This window comes from Stenella coeruleoalba (genome assembly GCF_951394435.1).
Source record: "Stenella coeruleoalba genome assembly, chromosome: 5".
Classification (NCBI taxonomy): Eukaryota; Metazoa; Chordata; class Mammalia; order Artiodactyla; family Delphinidae; genus Stenella; species Stenella coeruleoalba.
In genome coordinates, this window is record NC_137150.1 from 93,701,886 (window position 1) to 93,719,233 (window position 17,348).

Sequence of the window (17,348 nt, forward strand, 5' to 3'; positions counted from 1 at the left end):
ACATTATGCAAAAACATCTGCTGAAAATTAAATCTGATGGATAGTACGTGAAAAATGTTTTTATAAGAATGGAAACATTTGAAATATCTACTGTGTAAATGGGGAAAAATAAACGTCATAGGATGGCCAGGATCCAATTTATGTTGAAGACCATGGCTGTGTTGAAGCACCGATCTGTGAGCGTTGGTAGATTTCTCTCTGGATAGTGTTTAGGTTCAGAGAAGATAAAAAGATTTATCTGGGGTTGGTATTTTCCCTGGTCGTGCTGAAAAGACAATCAATATGATCAATAAGAAAACTGATATAGAAAAACCTAACATGGAAGGATGGAAATCGTTTAGGATTAATGACAAAAGAGTAACTAATACTTTGAATAGCTTTATGAGGTCAAAAAGCAGTGATGTTGTGAGTAACTATATGAGGAAGCTAGAGACAGAAACCTGTCATGGGGTTGGGCTACCTGAATGTATCATTGCAAAGGTAAGTTGTTTCAGATGATTTAAAAATGCCCCAGGTATGTCCTCAGCAATGATTGGTTGAAGTTGTTTTGAGAGTTTTAGTCAGCCACAAGCCTCAGATTACATTTTGTACACCTATTACTCATCTAGTCAATGTTTCTAATCCAGTTTGCCTAAATATCCTCTTTCCTTCTAATAAAACTAGATGTTCAGCATTAGAACCAACCCCAACTGTTAAGAAATTTTAGAGACATTAGTCCTGTGTGACTTATCAGTCAACTATTGATTACTATCACTACATTTCCTACAAAGAAACACATTTCCAGATTCAGATATCACAAACCTTAATAGCTAAATGAACACAAACAGATGGTTACACACCAAGCATGACTAACCAGTTTAGATGTAAGGGTTATGTGCCACATAAAGAACCATGCTTCCTTTACACTGAAGATCTTCTGACTTGTGTGTGTTAACAAAACAGACAAGCACTCACTAGTAGCACATGAGTCAGGGTAAATCACTGATTAAATAGTGAGTATCTCTGCTGTGATAAACTTTTCCATTAACCCTTAAAAAAAGAAAGATGTATAAGATCTATGGTAAAGAGGAGAAAAGGCATTCTATATAAGGAAAACAGTCTCTATCCTACTGTCCAATTCCACAAATCTTTAACTTTATACGCAGATTTATGCTCACAGCAAATCCTCTAGGCTTCTGTGTCCCTGATATGATGACAAAGACATATGTCCTCTAATGTCTGCTGTGCTCTTTCCCTTCTGTACTTACCACTGCTCTCTTTTTGCCTTGCATTGTATTCTAAGATTTTAAACTCTTAGCCTTCATCTATAGAAAAAATAAGAGGTACTGTTCCACTAATTCCTGTTTATCATTCTTTGAGGATGACTTAATTTCCTTGTTTCCACTGTAATAACTCAAGTCAGGGTATCAGTTCATCATCAACAGTGTCTATATTTTGTTGAAATCTGTCTGAAAGCTACTGTAATATAAACTGTGCACTATTCTCACAAGGTGGAAACAGAAGTGTTCCCTTAAACAAATGCTGACTTATTGCTTATGGGCCAAAGAGAAATCTTTTTCTCTAAGGACATAGGGTGGTCAAATATGACTAGTGTAGGAGAAATCCCTGAGACTAGAAGTTCTGAAAAATTGTACAGTATTTCAAAGTCCATCTGGGTGTGGAAAGAGAAACTGAACTATATATTTAAATATATTTTCGTTTAAGATTTACTGTATTTTAAATGAAAGCATTACCATGTTTGGAGAGGGGTCATAGTTATGAATTGGGATCCTGTTTGAGGTAGGACAAACTTCAACTCCTTGCTGCAGAGTTGAGTGAAAAAGCAACCTTTTTTCCCCCCCTATTTCTGAGCTAACTTAGACAGTTGCAATGTTGTTTTCATGTATCTTCAGCTTCAGTTGAACTGGAAGAAACCGTAAACATGGAATTCACTTTGCAGACTTCCTTGGTTCAAGGAAGAGAAATTCCTTTTGGAATTTTTGAAGGCATACATGCCTTAATTCTAGAGTACAAATACCCACCAAGTAGCTTTAGATGTGTGCAGCCGCAGGAGACCACCCATTACTCTTGTCCTCTCACATTTCTCAGGAAATGAACTCCTAATCCTCCTAAAGCATGAAAATAATCACACTGTAAGGCACAAAACATTGCAGATTGGCTGTAGGCTGTGATGTAAGTATGAACAATATTACCCAAATTTTACAGATGAGGAAACTGCAACTCAGAGAGTATGTTTCAGTAACTAATATAGTAGAATTGGGGTAAAATTCAGACATCCATCTTTCTTGAAATTGTAGTTTTTATGATTTCCCTTACATCATTGGTTTTCAATTGGGGCCTTTTTTGCCCCCAGAGGACATTTGCAGTGTCTGGAGACATTCTTTGTCACAACTGGAAATGCTTCTGGCATCTAGTGAGTAGATGATTGAAATGCTGCCAAAAATCCTGCAATGCACAGCATAGCACCCTGCCCCCCAACCCAACGAATAACTGTCTCATCCTAAAAGTCCATATGCCAAGTTGAAAAACCGTGCCTTAAATATTATTGATATATTTTGGCATACGGAAAGAACCTATACTTACTGGGGTACTATAGGAAAAGAATGTCTTTCATCCTTGCATTTACACATAAGCTTGCTAAAAAAGCAAACCTACTGGTTGAGTTTCCTAGAGCAAATAAGCTGTCTTCATAGTGCTTCCCAGAATATGTAGCCATATCTCAAGGACACCAGTGTTACCCTTAACAGGTCACTAATCAAGTGGGAGAAACCAAAGCTATGGGCTGTAGCTAGGTTATTTTTTCCAACAAACTAATTAAGTTTTATGCATTGTGTTCACATTCTATGAGAAAAAAAAAAGTTATTTATTGGAGCATAGGCCTTTTCTGGTGTCTGCAGTATTAAAGAGTCCTCAGTAGAGACCAGTATAAGCAAAGAAAGGAATACAAGTGTAAACAAATACAAATGAAAGTAGATTGCACATTTGGATAACACTCCTCTTGTAGAGCTGTAAATCAATATGCCCAAATAGAGGAAACTGAAAATTCTGAGCTATATTTGTTGCTCACCAATCAAATGGTCTCAAACACAGAACTGTTGTTCTAGACAAAATCAGTCATCTATTAGTGGTTGCTGAGATAAAGTATTCATAATCAAGAACTTTCTTTCTTCTTTAACACACCCCATGACTGACATATATAGTGTTATTTTATGAAGGTACTCCCTGTGGTGCATTACATAAAGAAAAAAATAATCAATGTATCTATCACCAGTGTGTTTAAGTAGCATAAAATGACTATAGCTCACCTTTTCTTCTGACACTACACTTTTGTTATTTAAAAAGAAAATTTGCCAGTCTCTTGGGTAAGGGTTAATAGCTAACATTTTTATTAACATTTTCTTTATTTCTAATTATGTTAAGCATCTTTCCTATGTGTATTGTCAGTTGATATGTTTCCTCCATGAATTGTCTATTTACATTTTTTCCAATTTGCTACTTTTTTTTTTCTTTTCATTATTAAGAAATTTGAATACTGTTTTCTTAATGATACACATTGGGAATGTGTAATTTCTCATAATACCATGGGCTGGCAAGATGAGAGCTACAGAGCTCTTTATACTCCTGAAGGGTACAAATATTTTGAAAAACAATTTCTCAATGTTTTGTGAAGTTGATGATGTGTATATAATACTATACAGCAACTTCACTTGTGTCTCTCTAGTGTTACCACTATACTTATACAAGTAATCATGTTGTAGAAAGATGTTCAAACTAGCATTTTTTAAGGTAAACTATGTATTGATAATTTTCTATAGTTCAAACATTTAGATGGCTCTCTATTCTACCTTTTAATCTTACAGAATCTACTGAGAGGTAGACTATTTTTAAAGACTTTTAAGAGTCGTATTAGGTTAACAACAAAATTATGTGGAAAATGTAGAGATTTCCCTCATCCCCCATCCCCAAACACACAGAGTCTGCTCCACTATTGATAACCCCCAACAGAATGGTATATTTGTTATAATCTATGCACCTACATGGACACATTATCACCCAGAGGGTCATAGTTCACATTAGGGTTCAATCTTGCTGTTGTTTGTTCTATTCATTTTGACAAATGTATAATGTATTTATCATCCATTATAATATAACAGATAATAGTTTCCCTGTGCTGAAAATCCTCTGTGCTCTACCAGTTCAACCCTCCTCCCACCAACCCCTGACAATCACTGATCATTTTACTGTCTCCATAGTTTCACTTTTTCCAAAACATCATCACAGAGTTGGAATAGTACAGTATGTAATCTCTTCAGTTTGGTTTCTTTTATTTGTAATATGCATTTAAGGTGTCTTCACGTCTTTTTATGGCTTGATAACTCAGTTTTTAGAGCTGAATAATATTCTGTTGTCTGGATGTACCACAGATTATTTATCTATTCATGTACTAAAGGACACCTTGGTTGCTCCCAAGTTTTAATGATTATGAATAAAGCTGTAATAAATATCCTGTGCAGGTATTTGTGTGTACAAAAATTTTTGCCTCATTTGGTTAAATAACAGAGTGCATTTGCTGGATCATCTGATAAGAGTATATTTAGTTTTGTAGGAAACTGCCAAACTATCTTCCACAGTGACTGTACTACTTTGCATTCCCACTACCAATGAATGAGAGATCCTGTTACTCTACATCCCCACAAGCAGTTGGTGGTATCACTGTTCCAGATTATGGCTATTCTAATAGGTGTTAGTGGTATCTCATTGGTGTTTTACCTGCAATTCCTTAATGACATACGATGTTGAGCATCTTTTCCTATGTTTATTTGCTATCTTTATATCATCTTTGGTGCTGTGTCTGTTCAGGTAGTATGACCACTTTTTAATTGTTTTTTTTTTTAATTGTTGAGTTTTAATAATACTTTGTATATTTTGGATAACAATCATTTATCAGATATATCTTTTGCAAATGTTTTGTCCCAGTCTATGACTTATCTTCTAATTCTCTTGTTGTTTTCCACAGAAGTTTTTAATTTTAATGAAGTTCCACTTATCAATTATTTCTTTCATGGATCATGCCTTTGACATATCTAAAATTTCATCACCATACCTAAGGTCATCTAGATTTTCTTTCTTTTTTTTGCGGTACGTGGGCCTCTCACTGTTGTGGCCTCTCCCGTTGCGGAGCACAGGCTCTGGACGAGCAGGCTCAGCGGCCATGGCTCACGGGCCCAGCCGCTCCATGGCATGTGTGATTTTCCTGGTCCGGGGCACGAACCCTTGTCCCCTCCATCGGCAGGCGGACTTTCAACCACTGTGCCACCAGGAAAGCCCTAGATTTTCTTGTAAATTAACATCTAGGAGATTTATAATTTTGCTTTCTACCTTTAGGTCTATAATCCATATTGAGTTAATTTTTGTGATGGCTGTACAGTCTTTGTCTAGATTCATTTTCTTACATGTAAGTGTCCAGTTGGTGTGACATTTATTGAAAAGACTTTTCTTTGCTCCATTGTATTGCCTTTCCTCCTCTATCAAAGATTAGTTGCTTATATTTATGTGAGTCTATTTAACCTTTCTATTCTGTTTTATTGATCTACTTGTTCTTTCACCAATACCAAACTGTATTGGTTACTGTAGGCTTACCGTAAGTTTCAAAATTAGGTAGTGTTGGGTCTCCAATTTGTTCTTCTTCAATATTAAGTTTGCTCTTCTGGGTATTTTGCTTCACCAACTTTAAAATCATTTTGTCAATATCCACAAAACCTGCTGGGATTTTGATTGGAATTGCATTGAATCTATAGATAAATTTGGGAAGAACTGACATCCTGACGATATCGAGTTTCTCTATACTCATGAACATGGAATATTTCTTCATTTGTTTGGTTCTTCTTTAATTTTTTGTAAGAGTTTTCCTCATGTAGATCTTGTATATATTTTTTTATATTTACACTTAAGTATTTAATTTTTTGGATGCTAATATAAATGCTTTTGCACTTTTAATTTCAAATTCCACTCACTCATTGCTTGTATATAGGAAAGCAATTGACTTTTGTATATTAACATTGTATCCTGAAAACTTCTTATAACCATTTAATAATTTCAGGAGTTTTTTGGTTGATTTTTTTCATATATTCTACATAGATAATCATGTAAAATGCAGACAAATACAGTTTTGTTTTTTTCCTTCCCAACCTGGTATACTTTTCATTTCTTTTTCTTGTCTTACTGCATTACCTAGGACTTCCAGTATGATTTTGAAATGCAGTGGTGAGAGAGGACAACCTTGCCTTTTTCCTGATATTTCTGGGAAAGTTTCTAGTTCCCCCTTAAGTATCATGTTAGTTGTGGGGTTTTTTGTAGATGTTCTTTATCAAGTGATGAAGTTTTCCTCTAGTCTTAGTATTCTGAGCGGTTTTCTTTTTTTAGTCATGAATAAATGTTGGGTATCTTTCAAATGCCTTTTCTGCACTGTTGATATGATCAGGTTTTAACCTGTTGATGAGATACATACATTAATTGATTTTTGAATATTGAACCAGCATTGCAAACCTAAGATACATCCTGCTTGGTCATGGGGTTAATTTCTTTAAACATTGTTAGATTCCATTTGCTAGTATTTTGTGGAAAGGAAGCAAAGCAATCCATTGAGTAGGAGACATGTAGAAAACAAGAACTGGTGTAAAGCTTGAAATTGTTGGAAATTGGCATAAATATTTAAGGTTGCACATTGATATGTTCAACTTTATACTGATTTCTCATCTTTTCCATTCATTTCACATATTGAACAGTACAGATAGAGCACTCAGACTGCTGACACTAAGGTCAAAATTATGAATATATTTTAAAATTGTTCCTTTTAGAGGATGAACTATTAACAATATGGACATTGGGCTTCACTGATGTTCTGCACTCGTTATGGAATAAAATGAGGAAATTTTAATGATAGGACAGTGTGGGAAAAAAAACAAGATTAGAAGTCCAGGAAATTTGCCATGGAAACTGTCAAACATTGAATTATTCTCCTACAATTATGTCCCTGCAAGGCATGTGGACCATTAGACATTCTGTGATAGAAAAGACAATGAAGGTCAGCTTCTCCTTGTATTTTATAGAACAGATAGTTACACCATTATGAATTAAGATGAAAGATTACAGTCATAGCTAAGTGACAAACTCATAACCATCACAGTCCTGATCAGAATGATGATGATCATGATGATGATTAATATAAGATTATTAATCTTATAGCTATCTCTGGGCCTGTGTTAAGCATTGTGTCTAGCCATTTATTACAGTTGGTTATACCATAATACTAATGGAGCTACATTTGTGGTTATGTCAGCTCTTTAAAGCATACATTTCTTGGTTTTAGAGTCAGGGACTGAAATCTTGACCTTCCAGCTTTCTTGCAGTTGAACACAAGGTGCGTCTACGTAAAATGTGTGCGTGATTCAGTACAGTCAGTCAGCACTACAACAAAGTACAGGAAAATAGATAATTTTTTGTCAAAAAGTTCAATGAAATTATGTCTAGGAAATGACAGCTCAGTATTTTTAGGATTCTCATAGTCTTATGACTACATCTGGCACATTCAAATTTTTAATAATGAAATTATGTACATTAATAGAATACTTAAACATTATCAGAATAAATTTCAAGTATGAGGTTCCTTGATCCTGTACTTAGCTCAAAATTTCTGTCAATGATATGAATAAAATAATAAAATTCATGTTCATAATATGTATGGATAAATCTTGCAGGGCAAATCGTGTGATCCGTTACAAACATAACGTTAACAAATTTTTCATTGGTCTGAAAATCAGGTAAAATAAACTAGAGCAATTTGTATGAAATCCAAGGTAAACAATTCCATTTAGTCTAAAAATTCTACATAATTACGAATAGAAGCTACCCATAATACAGAAAAAGATGAAATTAAAAAAGCCTGCATACATGGATAGTAAGAAATGCTCAAACTTAGCACAAGCCCCTAAAAAATTAGGATGTCTGCAGAGAATTGTATCTTGAAACTAAGCCATACAATGAAGAAAAACTGTGACTATATAGGTCAGGAGAAGACCTTGATAAGTTGTGACAGATGTTTGTATGGCTCTCATTTGGGAAAGATATTTTGTAAATTCTAAAACAAGTGAGTGGGAATTATAAAGAAATTATTTTACTTCAGCCTAAGAACTTACTATATATAAAAATATGTAAACTTTTGTTTATTCCAAATATTACTGGGCTTCCCTGTGATGTGATCTTCCCATCCCTGAATGAACATATATCCATTTTGCAAGTACTGGGTGCTATGCACTATGTTGTCTCTGAATAATTTATCAGTGGACATGAAACTTACATATTAGTGGGACAGCTACTCATGAATAGTTGCAGTGGAGTGTCCTCTGCAGTGGGTAGGGAGAATTCTGTGATTGACAATGAAAGCTTATGGAATGTTTCTCTGTTTTTCTGGAGTTTTTTTGGTTTTTTTGTTTTGTTTTGTTTTGTTTGCTTTGTTTTCCTTCTGAAGTTATAAAAGAAAAGAAATGCTCTGAACATAGTGGATGAAAGTGGAATGACAGCTCAAATAGCACCAAGATTCTTGATGCTTTGCTTTGTGTATTTGTTTGTACTGCTTTTTTCAGAGAAGAAAGGTGAATGAGAAGATTCAACTCCTCAGGCTACATCGAACTCCAAGTTTCTAGGAGTCAGATTATACAAACACCACAGGAAATAATATTTTTTAAAAATAACATTTTGAACCAAATATTGTTAAAACTTCTTTCCTTGAAGAGGCACATTATACTTTTGTTTGCTACCTGGAATGGAATTGTGTCTATTCATATACAAAGTAAATAAACATAATTGAATTTATATGCTAGGAAATATGTTTTATTGTTCTATGTAGAATGATTTTGTCTGTGGTGAAACAGTTGACATCTCCCAGATAGAGCTATGGTTTTCCTGATAAAATGTTTTTGTAAAAATGTGTTTTGAAAAGCTAAAATACATTCTGAAACATTTTCTTTAAGTAAGCCAGACTTTGTCAGTTGGGGTGGTTTTTATTTCTTTATTTTGGCATGTCTACACAACATGGAAGGAAAAGTAGTGAAAATCTTTGCCAAATGACACACTGCCATCCATCCATAGGGAGCAGCTCTTGGATTATCATCCCCACAGCAATCCTAAAACAAGTCATTTGGAGTGGAGGAGAGCACAAGTGAGACTTTTGCTTTCTATAACTCTTTGCACCCCCCATAATCTCTAAGCATCCTTCAAGGGGATGATTTTGGAGGAGATGGAGATATTTGCCTGTGATCTGTGGGGCTTCCTGTGATTACTGCACTTTTTAAAACAGGGAAAGCTTGAATGCCTTGCTCCTTAATGTGTGGTCCCAGGACCAAAAGCATCAGCATTACCAAGAATCTTGTTAGAAATGAAGAAACTCAGACCCACCCCAGTCAAAATGGATTAGAAGCTGCATTTTTAATGAGATCCCACATTAAAGTTTAAAAGTAGTGTTCTAATCTGTGCCTTTTGTCAAGGGAAAATGAAGATCATATAATTTAAAGGAAAGTCTGAGAAACTTGTGTGTGTATGTGAATTTTATTAACTTGCATTTATTGTTTTCAATGGCTAGGTAATGTTCTAAATGCATTACAAACATGATCTTCTTTAATCCTCCCCATACGCTTTGAGTTGAAAACTATTATGTTCGTTTCACCGATGAAGTAACTAACACTTAAAAAGTTCAGGTATATTGCCCAAGACCACAGAGCTAATGAGAATCAGAATCTGTCCCCAAACTTCCTTGCTAGTTCCAATTCTCAAAATATAGAGTCTTGGGCTTCCCTGGTGGCGCAGTGGTTGAGAGTCCGCCTGCCGATGCAGGGGACACCGGTTCGTGCCCCGGTCCGGGAAGATCCCACATGCCGCGGAGCGGCTGGGCCCGTGAGCCATGGCCGCTGAGCCTGCGCGTCCGGAGCCTGTGCTCCGCAACGGGAGAGGCCACAACAGTGAGAGGCCCGCGTACCGCCAAAAAAATATATAGAGAGAGTCTTAAACTGATAATTTGCCTCTTTGTTCCTCACTTTCCTATATGCCTTTCGATGTAGAACCTATACAGTCAGGGGAAAACAGGGTCATATTAGAATGTAGCAGATTGGTAAATACTGTTTATCTCAGTAGGTTAATCTTCACACTAGTAGAATATTGATATGAATTAAATTCTGATAAAAGTAAATTATTGGAAATATTACCAACGATGTCAAGCTCTAGTTAGTCTCAATATTTATGATGACACTCTCAAAAATAATGTTATTAAAATTTTTTTGTGTCTGAATTTTTTTCACACAATAAATACTAGCTACAATTCAACACAGACATTTTGTAGGCAATTAATTAAACTATGATATAGTTAACGAACTTTGAATGACATATCATTAAGATTTGAACAGGCGCTATTTGGAAAATAACTTTCCCCCTTTCTAAAAATTTAAACTCTTGCTAACTGTGCTAAATATGAGTAAACAATGCTTAATTATAACAAAATATAGAATCATGGATTTCTGTTGTTTGCTCTCCCTGAGTTTTTCCTTTCTGGTGAACATAGCGTATGTTTTACTACTAAGATTCATCACACAAAAAATAAAATAGAAAAAATATATTTGTCCTCCAAATGAAATGTAAAGAGGCCATGTGATTCAAACACAAACATATTAAACAACCAAATCCATTAACCAAATTTCCAAAATTCTATATTCTTGCTGACCTCGGTGTGGTGCTTGCCTCACATACTAAGAATTTAGGGCAATGACACTACTAAATGCTTCATAGCAAACACCCCATTATATTATTTATACATGTTGATTTTTCCCCTCAGTAGTATTTCTCTAGGTAAATAAAAATATGAAAGGGTAGCAAATCTAATCAATTAGGTATAGAATTCAAAACCAGTATCTCTTGTGCCTTCAGTGCATTCAAGCATGTTATTTATTTTCAATATTGAATCTAAAATGTGCAGAATATGCTCTAATTAAAGGCTCCTGAAGACAAGATCCCTCAGTCATTGTACAGACTCTGTTTCCTAATTTGATTGCTCTTAAGCTTTCCTTCAAAATGTTTCATTCCTCTCAGGATTATACACGCACACACACACACACACAATTGTGATCTCATTCTCCCTCATCTTAATTTTTCTCAGTTATTTGCAGTTTTTGAAATGTAAAAAGGAAACATGATATTATCCGTTAGTTACTGAGCATGTACATTTTTACAGACACTGTATGAGTGGTTTTACTATGCATATGTCCTATTGAATATGTGAAACAACTGCATAATTCTATTTCTATTACTCCCTTTTATCAAAGTCAAAAATTGAGACCCAAAGAGGTTTTAAATAACTAACTCAAAGTCACACAGCTAAAAAATCAGAGCACACTGGTATTTCAACATTTTCCTTTTAAAAAGTTTCAATATCTATATTAAAATTTCTACAATGAGTTTAACAAGAATTTCAAGTCTTATGCTACTTTTAGAATGATTTTAGTGTGAATATGATGCAGTGAGCCTCATAAAATTTGTCATAAAGCGCTATAATGGGAATCTAATCCATTTCTTAAATGCACTAGGGATCTCTGGATGCTTAAGGAGATCAGTAAACTACACAGTGTTTTCTGAAGAGGGAATATGTACATAAACAAGTGGAATTGACATAATAGAAAATAAAAATGGTAACATATTTTTGGTATTTTTATAATGAAATTATTGCAGAATTGTTCATGAAATTTACTTTTATATAATTTGATCTTTAAACAAAACCTACTAAGATAAGTTGATAAATTGGAGAAAAAAGAAAAATGAGTCACAAAATAGTATAATTTAATCTAAAAAAATTGTGCTGATATTTATTGCCCTACATCTCAGGAAATATTCAGTCTTTCAGAGGCACCATCATATAATCCTGGAATGCTTTACTTGCATAGACTTAGGTTTAATTTCCATAATTTTATAGCCACAGTAATTAAGAGATAGAGAAGTAAATTATTTCCCAATAAAATTAAGCTAATTAGAGTTATGTCGTTACAAAAATCTAACCCCACTCTGTCTGCAACATTCTTCTATTCTTGTTTGGTGGGAAATGATTTTTATTGGTTTTATAATTTGATAATGAATTGTGTGGCAGTTTGACTCATGCAGGATTCCTCATAGCCACAGATTATAGGCAACACCATGAACTCTAAAGATATACTAAAACCTTACTAAATAAGCAGTTATTTTACTGTCTTATTTATGATTAATAGTATGAATTTGGAAAAACCCAAATTCAGTGTTGGTGGTGCAGTATGTGACCATTGAATAGAATTAACCTCACAGCATGCATAAAAATTCAATCCATACACTGCACTTTGAAAAAAGCCTTCTAGATTGTAGTACTATAAAGATTTTAAAAAAATTAAAATAGTAATTTGTTTTTATTTAATATTAATAAGTACATTAATAATTAATGTATAAAATAAAATTTCTAGGGCTTGTCAAGGAAAAATATTTCTCAGTGACCAGCTTAACTTTAGAATATTACTAGTCCTGTACAGTACTTTTGCAAATTATTTCCTGACTCTATACTTCTCACTCCTCCTCAGCAGGTACATATACTTTGAAATTTTGGTCTCTTATTTATTTGTTGTTTTTTACTACTTTATCTCACATACTTTTACTTCAATCATTTGTTGTTTATTTTATGACCTGTTGAATTTTAGCCAAGTGGAATTAACCAATGCATATTCCTGTGTAAAATAGTTTAACTCAACCCTTGAGTGATAAGAGATACATGCATCAAAACATACATAAAAATACATACATACCTATATACATCAAAAGGGCAAGTTATGTTGGGTGAAAAAGCAGGCCTTACTGGGAAAAATAGCATGCAGATTATTGGGAGAGAATTCTCCATGTGTCTCTTAGGTTTATGCATATCTTGTGAAGAGAGAACTGACTGCCCTTTCTTTTGGAATATAATTTCAAAGACGTTTGTTTAGTGTACAATCTTGGAAGAAAAAACTTCGAGAAGTGCACCACAAATACAAGATATGTTAACCTTGGACTGAAGTTTAAGTGGCTTGATACAAATTAGTTCAGTCTTTTTTTCTGGGTCTCACTGCAGATTTAACCTGGTGAGTTGATACAATGCAATTACTTAAAACATCATTATTCTAAGTTCTATGTGAAGTCATGCTATTCTGTCCCTATTTAAGAAAGATAATATATACATCATAATATGGTATTCCATAGAAACAATGAAATAAAAAGAGGATATCTTTTCCAATAAAGTGGCATTGCTTGGCTGAATACGAAAATTGCCTCTTCTGAGAATATCTGTGTAATTTAATCACTCATTTGGCAAATACAACTTTTTATAAAGCACTGTATTTAAAAACACACATGAGAGTAAATCCCTTATAAGAGATACACACATTGGTTTAACTTCATACATAAGACATGAGGAAATTCTGAATAAGAAAACACTCTTAGAGGTGCAATATTAATGATGTAAGGCAACAAAACAAATGGGAATGACTGTTTATTAGTTTCTGAAAATCTTCACACATATATAAGACTCTGTTACTGTGTCTTGGCTCATTTTTATTTTTTCATTATGTTTTTAACCTTTTTCAAAAAATGTTTTTCCTCTCTGTCCTTATTCCTAAACACACGGGTGTACACACACACACATCCCAATACTCACATACAAGGATTCCATTAATTTATAATACAGAAAAGAAAAATCCAACCAACCTATGTCTTAAGTAAATTTCGACTTATTATTTTCTCATTTAACAGGAAAAACAGATATAGTCATTTTAGGACTGAACTAATTTCTTCATAATGACATCAATGATTCAGTTGCCTTATAAATTTCTACTCTGTCATTTTTTTTTTTTTTTTTCGGTACGTGGGCCTCTCACTTTTGTGGCCTCTCCCGTTGCGGAGCACAGGCTCCGGACACGCAGGCTCAGCGGCCCAGCCGCTCTGCGGCATGTGGGATCTTCCCGGACCAGGGCACGAACCCATGTCCCCTGCATCGGCAGGCGGACTCTTAACCACTGAGCCACCAGGGAAGCCCTCTACTCTGTCATTTTTAGTTTATGGGCTTCATCCTCATATTTATCACCTCAGAGTCCCAAGAAATCTTCTTCACTTCCATTATATATCTGTATTTCCAGCAGGGAAAAAGAATAGGAAGATGGATAAAATAATATTAATCACCCAAATTTGTTCTTTTTCAAGGATATTTACTGGGAGCCTTATCCAATATCATCTACTAACATCTCTTTCGTCAGAATTATTGTGTCAGATACTTTTTTTTTGGTTATGAATAATGATGAGAAATGTAGTTAGTTTAAAGCTGAGCACATTGCCCCCAAACTAAATATAAGTTCTGTTAGTTAGCAAGAAAAGGAGGGTGAATATTGAATTGGAATTTGTCAGTGTGTGTGCACATACACACAGGTTTGAGTCGAATATACTCCATTAAGCTCTCCTGTTTTGTTTTTCTCTTCTGGCTCTCTGCCACTTATATAGTATAAGTAACAATTTTTTTTTTTTTTTTTTTTTTTTTTGTGGTACACGGGCCTCACTGTTGTGGCTTCTCCCATTGCGGAGCACAGGCTCCAGACGCACAGGCTCAGCGACCATGGCTCACGGGCCCAGCTGCTCCACGGCATGTGGGATCTTCCCGGACCGGGGCACGAACCCGTGTCCCCTGCATCAGCAGGCAGACTCTCAACCACTGCGCCACCAGGGAAGCCCTAAGTAACAATTTTTAATACTCTCTATTCTTCACTGTGCATCCCTTTACCTAACACATTGCCTAGGAAATGGGGACATTTAAGAAATATATGTTAATTTGTGCTTATATATCTGTGTGTATGTGTATATACATGAGTAAACACATCAGATTAGGTTTGAAACTGGTAAGCTTATGACGCCAGCAGCCTGGTGACGTCCAGAATTCATTGATGGTGACTGCCAACTAGAAACTGTTAAATAAGACTGCAGAAGTTCTATTGAGAACACAGAAGGAAAAAAGGAAAATCCTTGTATTTTTTTTAGCAAATTTATATAACCTTATTTTGTACTCCTTATCAGAAAAGCAATATATGTGAAAGTTGATTCTCACTGTCTGACTTTTTCTGTTTGTTTTTTTTGTTAAATTCAGTAAAAAAAAAAAAAAAAAAAAAAGAATGTTAAGAATGAGTCAACTCATATGAAAGCCATGTGAAGAGGTAGCAGCTTCCCAGGATAGTGCATCAGAGTACAAGATAAATGAGTATAAACGAAGAATTCATTTCAGGGAATTAGATGTTGATGTATGTTTTGTGCCTTATGGGCTTGTTTCACTGAATGAATTTGAAAAATAATAAACTTTCTTATAAGCTGATTGGAAAAAATTGAGAAAGCTTTTAAAAAATCTGTTTATAAGTAGTTCACATGATTATAAAGGCAAAAAGAAATAATAACTATGAAGTTTGTGTGTGCGTCTTTGTGTGTGTGTGTATATGTGGTAACTCTGATAATAGAAGTCATTTATTTAATTCAACAAACCAATAAGCAGCTATTAGTATCTTGATTTTATAGATTTAAAAAACTGATGGGCTTCCCTGGTGGTGCAGTGGTTGAGAGTCTGCCTGCCGATGCAGGGGACACGGGTTCGTGCCCCGGTCAGGGAAGATCCCACATGCCTCGGAGCGGCTGGGCCCATGAGCCATGGCTGCTGAGCCTGCACGTCCGGAGTCTGTGCTCCACAACGGGAGAGGCCACAACAGTGAGAGGCCCGCGTACCACAAAAGCAAAACAAAACAAAACAAAACTGATAATCGGAGTTTAGTAATGTCCTCAAGTATAAGAGCTGGTTAATGGAACATCTAGGTTGTCCCTCTCTTCAGAGTCCTTTTGCGATATATGGCGCATTCAACCCACAATTTTCTTAAAAATAGATATTCTGAGGAATTTGTTGTAGAATATAATTGCCTTTATATAATTCCCTGCTTTGGTTACCCATTGGGCAGGCATATTCTTTAATAAGATTGTCTACTTATTAAAATGTGACTGTTAAAAAGTTTTCCAAATTACTCACATACAAGTTTTATCTTAGAATTTTAAGATTCGTTGTTTATCTGTATATCTCTGTTTAACTCAGCCATCACCTCAGTGGTTTAACAGCCTTCTTCTTTTGTGCTGTCACTTGGTCTTAGACCCTTCGTACTGAAGAGTCATATTATTTTCTGTCTCTTCTTATACAGCAGCTCTTTTCATCCTATCTATCTATCTATCTATATCAATATCATCTATATCTATATCTATGTAGGTTTATGTGTGTACGTGTGTTTCTCATTGATCTTTCCCTGCATATTATTTTATTTTAACTTTCTGAAGGTGCACATTTAGAGTTACATACAGCATGCCATAATTTTAATATTATTTTATTTAAGAAAATTGAGCACTTGATTTTAATAAGGTACTATACCAGACCTCTTAATATTTTCTCTTTTGTTTCTGTTTGTCTCCATCATGCCAATATATTCTTTTAAGCTATAGCAGCACATTAGGAACAACTTATTGGCTCATTTACATGGTCATATGTTTGGGCAAGACACTTTTTCATTAAAAAGTTATTTTGGGAGGGGCAATGTCCTTGGCATTGTGAATTCTATGTATCAAATATTTTAATAAAAATGCCTTCCAAATAAAAAACCCATATTTTCCAATTAACTTTTAGATATGAAACTGAATAAAACAAATATCTACTTAAAGTAATTTATTAATTTTATATGTGTAAATACATGTCATCTTTGTAAAATGTATTAATTCTTGTATATTGTTTACATATATGATAAAATTAATTTTACATCTACTTTAAGCATCTTTTTCTCTGCAATAAATATAAAAAAAAATTCAGATGCTGTGCTGGCATCTTTTATAACAATTTTTGATTTATTAACACACTATTCCAGAGAATATCGGGTTTTTTTTTTTTTTTTTTTTTTTTTTTGCGGTACGCGGGCCTCTCACTGTTATGGCCTCTCCCGCTGCAGAGCACAGGCTCCGGACGCACAGGCCCAGCAGCCATGGCTCACGGACCCAGCCGCTCCGCGGCATGTGGGATCTTCCCGGACCGGGGCACGAACCTGTGTCCCCTGCATCGGCAGGCGGACTCTCAGCCACTGCGCCACCAGGGAAGCGCGAGTATATCGTTTTTACTTCCTTTTAAGCCATTTAATATGGATTATTTTTCCTTGTGTGAATTTCGTTTTTAGTTCATGTAGTACAATACCTGAAGAATCCATTCA